Source organism: Silene latifolia, chromosome X, assembly GCF_048544455.1.
Source record: "Silene latifolia isolate original U9 population chromosome X, ASM4854445v1, whole genome shotgun sequence".
NCBI lineage: Eukaryota > Viridiplantae > Streptophyta > Magnoliopsida > Caryophyllales > Caryophyllaceae > Silene > Silene latifolia.
The window spans coordinates 10,399,618-10,410,573 of record NC_133537.1 but is presented as its reverse complement, the minus strand read 5'-3'; the positions used below and the strand labels follow the sequence as shown (position 1 = coordinate 10,410,573).

Genomic DNA, 10,956 nt, shown 5'->3' with positions numbered 1-10,956 from the left:
AGGTTCTCAATCATTCTATGACCGAGCAATGTCAAGTGTACGTCGTATATTTAATTTTATATACAAGTTAGATTATGTTTGAGATTATAATTAGGAGTTAAAGTATTAATTAGTCTTTATAATTTAACCTTTGTTTTTCATTTCCGGAAGGCGGCCAAGAATAAGGGTAAGATGCCTACGGTTCCGGAGCTTTTCTATGACACACATACCAAAGAAGGAGCTAAGGGGAAAAGGGTGTGGAATTCGAAGAAGAACGCCAATTTATATGTAAGTATATAATACAATTCCTTTCAAATGATTCGATTACATATATATTATTATACAAGTATAACCTCTAATCATTAACGCTTTAATTTTTTAGGCTAAATTTCGAATTCGAAAAGAGAGGAATCCCGACATCTCCGATAATGAACTTTGGCTTGATTTAGTGGATGGCTTCAATAAGGGAGGGCGTGTATGGAACCGGAACGGCAAGAGAACTCTACTACGACCGACCTAGTTCGGGAACCCTCAAAGCCAAACATATATGTCGAGTATAGTGTCTCAACTTCAAACTACACTTGAGACTGAAAGAGAAGAAAGGAAGGCGGAAAGGGAAGCAAGAGAAGCAAGGGAGGCCGCAAGGGATGAAGAATTGAAGAGAATGAAGGAGCAAATGGAGTTGATGACCACTTATTTCTCGTCTTGCAACCCGGGACGGTGTCCACAAAATCAAGACCCTAAAGATCCTTCCGGAGGAGGTGGTAGTGGAGCGAGATCTACTTTGCCATGTCATTGACTCAGTTGTTGGTTGTTTATGTAATACTCCGTATTTATAAGTCTTGGGGTACTCTATCGAGTAGGCCTTACTCTGTCGAGTAAGGGTAAGTTGCGTTTTAGAAAAGTTTCGACTGAGGGGTACTCTATCAAGTAGCCTTAGGTACTCGATAGAGTAAGGGGGGTACTCTATCAAGTAGCCTTAGGTACTCGATAGAGTAAGGGGGTACTCTATCAAGTAGCCTTAGGCACTCGATCGAGTAAAGGGGTACTCGATCGAGTACCTTGGGTACTCGATCGAGTGTCCTTTTTGGGGAGTTTTCTCGGGTTTTGTTAATTATGCGATTAAGGTATTTAAGCTTCATCGTCATTATTCTAAATCACTTTTACAAAACCTAAATTCCTGTTTAAGAGAGAAAGCAAACAAGTTCATCTTCTTAATCGCATTCTTAGCAATTCCGAGTTCGACGGTCGATTCTTGTCGTTGTTCGTACCATTGAGTTCCTTGCGTCGAGGGTAAGATCTATGTACCCTTTTTATTGCATTTCCTTTGATTTGGTTAAACCCTAATTTAGAGATTTTGGGGTTTTATGTGTAGTATGTGATTTGGTAGCCTTTATGTGTTGTATGATAGGAGGAGGGTTCATAGAGAAAGCTTTTGATTCAAAGAAGAGAGACCGTCTGATTGTGTGCATACCAGGGTAGGATTTCTACTCGATTAGTCCCATAATGGGATATTGGTTGATGTATTGTATTTGGTTGTTTGATATAATAGTTGTGTTGTGATTGTGGTTGTGATCGTTGTTGACGGTTCGCGAGGCGTGGTCTCGGTGAGTGGGGTCACTTGCGGGAGTGGCTTCACGCCCTAGTTTCGCCTTCTATGGAACCCGCCACAGAAGGGATGTGCACATTAATGGACAGGGTTATCACTCACTATGTGGAGCGGGGATTTGGTGGGTACGTGCGGTCCCCCATCGGTGGCTGGTCCAAAGGGACGATCGGTGATTGAGAGGATTGGAATTGGTGTGGTTGTGTATGTGCGTGCAACTAAGGTTTGTATGTCTTATTGTTGATATATATACATTGAATTGTGTGATTAGTACTGACCCGTTTAAATGTTTTAAAAACTGTGGTGATCCATTCGGGGTGGTGAGCAGATTTTTTGACAGGTATATCTTGATACGCGTGGGATCTAGTCAGGGATGGAGTCATCACATATCGTAGTCTTTAGTCTTCCGCCGTGTTTGTTAAGGCGTTCCATTCGATTGGTTTATAGTTTGAGAACAGTTGTATTTTGCTTACAGTTGGTTTGTTATGTAATCACTTAAAGTTATTTAATAAAGTATGTTTCTTTATTGTCCTATGATTATCATTGCCTCGGGTAACCGAGATGGTAGTATCCTTATACCTGAGTGGTCCTGGTAAGGCACTTGGAGTATGGGGGTGTTACAAATGGTATCAGAGCGACGATCCTGAAACCTGTAACCAATGAATCCAAAGAATATAGGGAGTCAATTAAAATGAACCCGGGGTAGAAGTTGTAGGAGCTAATGCAAAGACTTGGGAGACGTCCTAAAGTCGCGAACTCGCCCTACAATTTTGAACCGGTCACCATGGGATATAAGTCAGGATCGCTATGTGTTTACTAATGCTCTATGGTGTGTGTTGGATGGATGAGTGTTATATAGTTGAATGAATGTGTGGTGGAAAGGATGAAGGTAATATTTTTTTTTTTTATGATAACATGAATTGTGATGGGAATTACTACGGGTTACTATTGTGTATATGCATATGATTGCGTGCATATGATTGGATGAATAAGTTGTATGAATACGGGTATGAACGTGATCTATGATTTGGTTGAAAAGATGAGTTAAGGAATTGCATGAGAATATGAAATTCATGTGGAGAACATGTTTATGTGATGGAAGTGGATTTTCTACTTTTGCTATGTTAGTAACATGTGACTAGGGAGATTTTATGCCGTATATTATGTTATTGTTGTACGTAAAGGTATAGAATAAAAGATGTGGGTAAATCATGATTGACAAGTTAAATAATCTATGTGCATGATGTATGTTGTTGCTTGGCTTTTGGGAGATAGTAACATGTGATTAGGAATACTGGTTTTGTGAGTGTTGAGTTGTTTTTGGTTACCATTGTTGTCGTTTAAGTTGTTTGAAAGAGAAAATCGAATAGTTATGTCGTCTGATTACATCAAAGTTGTCTTTAAACTGTTATAACTTGAGATGCATAAATGATTTTAATGTGATTCTAATTGGAGGTGATAGCTTGTTCTTTTACGATTCTAACGATAGGTCACGCGCCCAAATCGACCAAGAAATGAGTGAGTTATGACTGTTTTACGAAAACTGGTCAGTGCTGAGAATTGGGGTACACTAGTAGAAAAACATTAAATTGCGGCTCCTCATTTGAGGCGTTTTTGACAAGTAGCAGCAAATATAAGGTTGATTTATCTTTATTTTGTAAATCATAAATTCATTTGAGGCGTTTCTCCTATTAAACGCCGCAAATAAGAAATTTTTAGGGAAAATAAATAAATTGTGAACAACCTGTCATATACTCATATACCAGACAACTCCATCCTCATTCATTCATTACTCACTCACATTTTCCCTAACACGCTCACACCACTCGCCGCTACAACTCGTCCACAACTCGCCGCCGTTGTTCATCCCCCACACTTGTGAACACACCACTTGCCACCGCTATCCCCAACACTCGGCCATCTCCTAGAGTCGCTCGTGTATGTATCTCTCTGGTCGTTTACAATCTCGAAATTATTATTTTTAGTTAATGCTTCTTTTGAACCCGATTATTGTTAATTAATTCATATTAATGTCCATCTTTTATGCAAATTTATGCGATTTTGACTATTTTAGGGTTAAATATGTATGATTTTGAACTAGGGTTTATGATTGACTTGAGGATTTTGGGGATTCTTGTTGAAAACTCAAAGTTTGTGTAATTATTTGTATAATATGATTATAGGGGCCGAATTAGGGTATGATTGAATCGTATTTCTTTTTAATTAACAATTTTCCGACTTTTAATTGAAGTTGAAAATTATTTTTGTACATATTCATTGTTGTTGATTGTCTCTCTGGAATATTTGTTGTACAAGCAGCCGAAAGTTGCTGATATAATTCATAATATGAAGTTTATGTTGGTATAGGCAAATAGTTATGGCGTTTACTTGTGTTATCTGTAGAGTGAGTTGGTATCTTGTATGGTCAGTGAAAGGTTTGAATCATTCCCCGAGCTATTTTTGTGTGTATATCTTCTACTTCTTTATCTTGTTTCTCTAGTTTTATAGTGGGTTGTACTGATGAATTTATAGCTAATGGACCATTTCTCACCGCAATTATTTTTAATTGTCATCTTGAAACAACAATTTTGTGTTATTAAATTTCCATACACCTGAACCTCTTGCCTCGCCATGGGTGGGAGGAAAGTTTATTATCAAATTCAGGTGTTAAGGAAATACTCTATGATTATTTGTTTTATCTTGCTTTCTTAACCAGCTTTTTCTTATGTGTTAATGACTTAGGTGGATGAACTAGATGCTAGCTTTATTGAGATGAAAAGGGTGAAGAAGTTCATCTTGGTTGGCAGTTACAAAGAAAAGATTTTTAAGTAAAGATTGATGGCTAGGGAAGCAAGCATCGAAAGATCATTTAGTCTGTAGTAGAATGTGTGAGTTATTTGTTTCAATAATTTTTACTTCATTAGAAGAACACCAATTATTTACGTCTCATTGTTTTTCATTATATTGTTGAAACGCTATGGAATTAATTACATCTCATTGTTTCAATAAGGTTTACTTCATTAGAAGAACATGATGTCGTAAATGAAGGCGGCGAGGGATCTTAACTGCCTGCTAGAAAAGGCCATTGCTCCAACACAAGATGTGCTTCTCGGTCAGATTTTAAGGGTTCAACTATATGGTCATTAAACATTGGTATCTCCCGTTTTCTCTCGTGTTTTTTAACATTTCCTTTAATACTTTAATGATTAATATTATATGGGTTCATAATTAAATGTTACTCCCAAGGTATTAAGGTTCATTTGTTTACTTGTGTTTTATGGTTTGTTGATTTTGTCACATTTTGTTTTAATGGGAAGATGATAACTTGATAAGTATGTGTAAAGTTCTGATTTCTATGTAAAACCCTTTCTCCTTAATCCAACCGTAACGCCAAAAAAAACACGTAGTTTTTATATGATATTTTTGACTTGTTAGCTAAATATACTAAGTATCCAAGTTAGGACTAACAAGGAATTCTCATACTCGGAAAAATTGCAGGATTAGTTAACTGCAGACAATTGCATCGGAGCATGTATTTGAGGCCCGGGAGGTGAGTATCAGCAGCTGTAAGTTGCTCTCTTGACAATAGTTCTAATATTCTGCCTATTTGAATTCTTTGAATATACTGCCTTCAAAGAAAGGTTGTATCCAGAGATTTTATTTTTTCTCCTTTTACAGTCCAAGGCTAAAAAAGATCTCAATTCATAATTATAGATGGTAAAACTTCACTACTTAATGGTAACATCCAAATTTTGTTATTGGTTGCTCTCTTAGTTCTTATGTTAAGATATAACTCTCGTGCTTTTTATGGAGATGATGAATTTCATATTGCCAGTGGAGGAAAAGGTATATATCTTCCCATGTCCCCATGACGTAGCTCTTTCTTTCATAGTTCCCTTCGTCTTAAAATTAGCAGACCTGGTCTAGTAAAGTGAAGAGTTTTTTGGTCTGCTACTTTCTTTTGTATTGTATTCGGACTTTGTATGAGTTGTGATGTCTTCATATTTCTCTGAAATGGACAAGCATTTGATGGACAAGTATTTTTGTCAGCTATTTTTTTGTATGATAAAGATTTGTAGTGTGATGTTCTATGAAAACAAGCCTCTCAAAAGATACCTTGGGATAATTTAAATATGATGCAAGTATTTGTTATTGGTCCTGGCTGGTAGTAGATGGCCAAGGTCTAGGCAAGTATCTGCATCGACTGAATATGTGCTGTTTCCTGATCTCCTTCCTATCAATTGGTCATAATTTATACTTCATACCATAACCAATCTTTTCTATGGTAGTTTGGCTGCATTTCTTTCACGTTGTCACTATTTAGCCATGAGCATATGTTGTTTTATACTACAACCAATCTTGTCCATGTTACAGGAAAATTCATTTTGAGCTCTCAACATTTGGATGATTTGTGGAATGAAGCAATCCTATAGCCGTAGTATACTATGGAATTAATGGTTATCTTTAAGTTTTAGAATCATTGAGATTAGAATCAAGCTTGAGTTACTTTTTAATTTTATATTTTAGTGCCGTTGTAATTAGTTTTGGAGTATTGTATAATTGTATGTGTTGTTTTTATTTGATGTATGAATTTAGAATAATTACAAAATCATGTAAGATTGGCTTGTGGAAAAATATATTTAAGAGTTATTATATTTAAATAATTTGTTTGGATAATTTCTTTTTCAAAAAAAAAAAAAAAAAAAAATCTTTTTTTTAATACCTATTTGCGGCGTTTTTTCAAAAAAAACGCCTCAAATAGCCATTTATTTGCGGCGTCTTTTAGGAAAAAACGCCGCAAATAGCTATTTATTTGCGGCGTTTTTTTAACGCCGCAAATAACTTTGCTATTTGCGGCCCCCTTATTTGCTGCTACATCAAAAACGCCGCAAAAGGCCCTTTTTTTGGCGCCGCAAATAAATGTTTTTGTACTAGTGGTACTCGATCGAGTATCCTTGGTACTCGATCGAGTAAGGGGGCACTCGATCGAGTACGTTAGTTACTCGATCGAGTAGCCCTAGTGATTTGTTTTACGTGCTTCTGATCTTCACCTACTCGATCGAGTAAGTTACTTACTCGATCGAGTGGCCTGTACTCGATCTAGTGACCCCTATTTTGGGTCATATGCTTATCTTTTGAATTCGTTGCATATTTTGTTTAATTCAAAGTTGTTATATTGCTTCTTTATGCATTGTTTTACATGTATGTTGGTCTTGATACGTAAGTTACCCAATCTTATGTTGAAGTGAGTGACGCCTGTGGTGAGTAGGAATTTGGTGGGAGGACATGGGTTATATGTGTTGTGATAGATAGTGGAAAAAGAAAAGGAAGATTGTTATGGCTTAATTGAGACATAGAGCATGTTTTCTGAGATGAAATGAGATGAGTGATATGGTTGTGTGTTGAGTAACGTAAAAGTAAGTGAATGTGGGCAGGGGATGATGTGAGTTTATGGAACGTGAGAATGAAAAGATTGAAAGAAAGGATGTGGATAGTAACAATCTGAGATGTATAACGAATTATGGAGGGAGATGGTTAGGAATAGTGTTGAGTAAGAATATATGTAATGAAAGGTCATTTTAGAGGAATTGAGAAAAGTGGTATATGGTGAACTTAATGGAGACATGTCGCGAGGTGGATTTGCGATAGTGACCGAGATTGGAAATTTGTGTTATCGAGAGACGAAACTAAAGTGTGATTTCATTGGACGATTAACAATGTAAAAAGAATTTTGATTTCTAGAAATGTAAAAAGGGAGATGTAATTGTTTGAACATTAAACGTTGATTTTTATGGACAAATTAGTGACAAGTGTGAGTGAGTGGAGTGATGAGAAAGGATCCAAGGTAAGAAAGAATGAGATGATATAGACATGAAATAGTGAGATTTGAGTTTTGGAGCGATGAGAAGGTAATTGGAGCACTAAAGGGGTTAGGTGGAAGTAATAGGAGTTAAGATATTAAATGGAATTGTTGAGTATGAAGAGAAAAGAAGGATAAAAGTAAGCTGAGAAAAAATATTCACCGGAGTTATGTGATATAAAAGTAAGGAATCGTCGAGATGTATGATACTATCAAGAGTAAGTAAGTTAGTGATTATACAAAAATTTCAGGACAACATGATTAATCATGAGTTTCGAGGAATTAAGGGGGTAAGAAGTTGGTGGAGAATTTGCACGATAATCGATAATTGGTGGAGGGTTAGATGAAAATACGAGTAAGATAGTATTGGGAATGATGTTGATGTAATTTTGATTGGTGAATTTGAGGATAGTTATTTGGAATGTTAACCAAAGATAGGAAAGAAATCGTGATGTTTAGAGATGAGTGAAAGAGGTTTGATGTCCGAACAGTGGTGGTGTTATGGTCTGTGACTAATGGTTAAGAGTGATGGTATATTAGAAAGGTAGCAATTCAAAAGAGGTTGATTTGGTAGGGACCTGATTGTTGTGTATAATTGTGAGAGGGTATAAGATGTGGTTAGATGAGGCGGATGCTAATAGTTGAATAGTAATGGTATGGTTATACTTGGCAGGAAGTGATGGTTGTGCGAATAGGGGAAAATGTTGTGAGGGGCATATGAGTTGAGCTCGGGCGGCAGGTAACCTATGTTGAGTGGTAACTTACGTGATCAGGACTGACCTGTTGGATGTGATTACGGGTCTAGGATGTGTATAGTGTGATTATTACAAAGTCATAGTGTGATTATTACAAAGTCATATTTGAATGTTCTGTAATGCATGTTGGGTACGCTAATCTAATTGAATGGTATTCAAAAAGGTAATAATTTGAGTGATCTGGCGTGACTGGTTATGCTTGTATGTATTCATGATACATGTTAATCTGTAATATGGTGAGGGGATGATATTCATGAGGTTATCTGTTTAATTCATATAATATCTTGCGATGTGATTTAGTAAAGTGGATTTGAATAAGTTTTTCTTGTCTGAGAAGTTATTTTGAGTCAGTGTTTGTGGGAATTGTATGTAGCTGTGATGTCTATCGATGTGGTTGTGGTGCCTCCGGTGGTGATCCGGGCACGGTATTTAGTATTGTGATGCGGGTATTTTCGCACTGTGGTGTGGCTGTTGGTGGCGGTGTCGCGATGACGTCACCGGTTGTGGTGGAGTAGGCGGGATGATTATGATACGAGTTTTCAAAAGTACATACCAGCCATATATAGATTGTTGTTTTGTTTGATGTTGCTTCCTGTGAGTTTCAGTTTGTACAGATAGACAGTTGTTTTGTTTATTGATGTTTCTTAGCAGTTAAGTTTTGGTATGAGGGTAGAGTATGATATGAAAGAGAGTTGTCTATGTTTTCGTTGTTGTCATGGTATAGTGATATTCTGTTGATGGGACACGGTTGTGAGAGGTTGTTACAGTAATTTTGATCTTGTTCTAGATAAGGCTTTAGTGGACATGGTAATGGCAAGTGATTCGTAGAACATGTGTAGTAATGATCTGATATATGCAGGTGGTTCATAATCCTTTGTTGAGACAAAGGAGTGTAGGGCGTTGAGTAATTAGTGTCGTGTTAAGTTATGTATGAGGCTTGCGGTAATAAAAGAAAGGAACTTGAGGATCTAGTGTGCGTGTACGTAACAAGTGTGGATCGTGAGTTATGCTTTTGGTGGTAAGAGTTTTATGTAGTTTATATAGAGAGGTGTGTCATGTTGCGGTAATAGGGAACAAGTGAAGTTTTGGGTTAAATTAAGGATTTTGTGGTATAGGTTAGGTGGTGTGACGAGAGAAGTGAAGTATGAGAGTTGTTTAAGTAAGTGAGCCTTGGGTAGGTGCATGGCGAGTGTTTAGATTATAGGTGGTTATCTTTGACATGCGATGGTGATGAGGATTATGAAAAGATATATCTAGGATTTAGTATTAGTGAGTTACGAGGACGTAACATTTATCTTAAGAGGAGTAGGAGGCGATAAAAGAGAGTTTCATGGTGGTGCATGTTGTAATATAATTGGAAGTAGAGTGTTAGCGTAGTGTAAAGGAGGGATTTGTTTTGTGGATAATACTTATAAAAGGCCATGGCCGTGCTTGTAGTACTGTGATGCTTCGGAGTATGAGAATATTTTATATAATGTTGACAGTTGGAGGATGATGTTATGAGTCTGAGTAAACTTCGAGGACGAAGTTCCTTTTAAGGGTGGTAGAATGTAACATTCCGTTTGATGTCTAGGGATTTGATAGTGGATGATATTATGGAGCTAGCAGTGTTAGTGGATGGTGGTTGGTTATGTATGAAGTTGGTGTCGTGAGAGATATATATGTGGTGGATGCGATATCGTGAGTCATGTTAAGGAAGTAAACATAGTTGGTGGAGTGGGTGTTAAGAGTTCATGTTTTATGTTTGGTCGAGTTTTTGAGTTCTTAGTTATGTTGTTGTGTCTTGGTCGAGTTAGTATGGTTGTTTTTAGAGTATGGGTTGAACTTCGGGGACGAAGTTCTTTTTAAGGAGGGAAGATTGTAATACTCCGTATTTATAAGTCTTGGGGTACTCTATCGAGTAGGCCTTACTCTGTCGAGTAAGGGTAAGTTGCGTTTTAGAAAAGTTTCTGACCTGTAGGGTACTCTATCAAGTAGCCTTAGGTACTCGATAGAGTAAGGGGGTACTCTATCAAGTAGCCTTAGGTACTCGATAGAGTAAGGGGGTACTCTATCAAGTAGCCTTAGGCACTCGATCGAGTAAGGGGGTACTCGATCGAGTGTCCGGTTTTACGGGGAGTTTTCTCGGGTTTTGTTAATTATGCGATTAAGGTATTTAAGCTTCGTCGTCATTATTCTAAATCACTTTTACAAAACCTAAATTCCTGTTTAAGAGAGAAAGCAAACAAGTTCATCTTCTTAATCGCATTCTTAGCAATTCCCGGAGTTCAGACGGTCAGTTCTTGTCGTTGTTCGTACCGTTGAGTTCCTTGCGTCGAGGGTAAGATCTATGTACCCTTTTTATTGCATTTCCTTTGATTTGGTTAAACCCTAATTTAGAGATTTGGGGGTTTTATGTGTAGTATGTGATTTGGTAGCCTTTATGTGCTGTATGATAAGAGGAGGGTTCATAGAGGAAGCTTTTTGATTCAACAGTAGAGACCGTCTGATTGTGTGCATACCAGGTAGGATTTCCTACTCAGTATTAGTCCCATAATGGGATATTGGTTGATGTATTGTATTTGGTTGTTTGATATAATAGTTGTGTTGTGATTGTGGTTGTGATCGTTGTTGATGGTTCGCGAGGCGTGGTCTCGGCTGAGTGGGGTCACTTGCGGGAGTGGCTTCACGCCCTAGTTTCGCCTTCTGTGGAACCCGCCACAGAAGGGATGTGCACATTAATGGACAGAGTTATCGCTCACTATGTGGAGCGGGGA

The 10,956-nt window shown here is 37.4% G+C and overlaps 1 long non-coding RNA gene across 3 annotated transcripts; it reads left to right on the top strand.

The window, feature by feature from the left end:
- The first annotated feature begins 3,324 nt into the window (after positions 1 to 3,324).
- LOC141622816 (uncharacterized) lies at positions 3,325 to 6,262 on the top strand. Of its 3 annotated transcripts, none has more exons than XR_012533112.1 (4): positions 3,325 to 3,523; positions 4,328 to 4,738; positions 5,084 to 5,151; positions 5,960 to 6,262. It is a non-coding gene; the product is annotated as an uncharacterized LOC141622816 (long non-coding RNA). The 3 variants fall into 3 exon arrangements; XR_012533110.1 differs by having other exon boundaries at positions 3,326 to 3,523; positions 5,084 to 5,135; XR_012533111.1 differs by lacking the exon at positions 5,960 to 6,262 and having other exon boundaries at positions 3,330 to 3,523; positions 4,328 to 4,473; positions 4,596 to 4,738; positions 5,084 to 5,953.
- Positions 6,263 to 10,956: the final 4,694 nt, after the last annotated feature.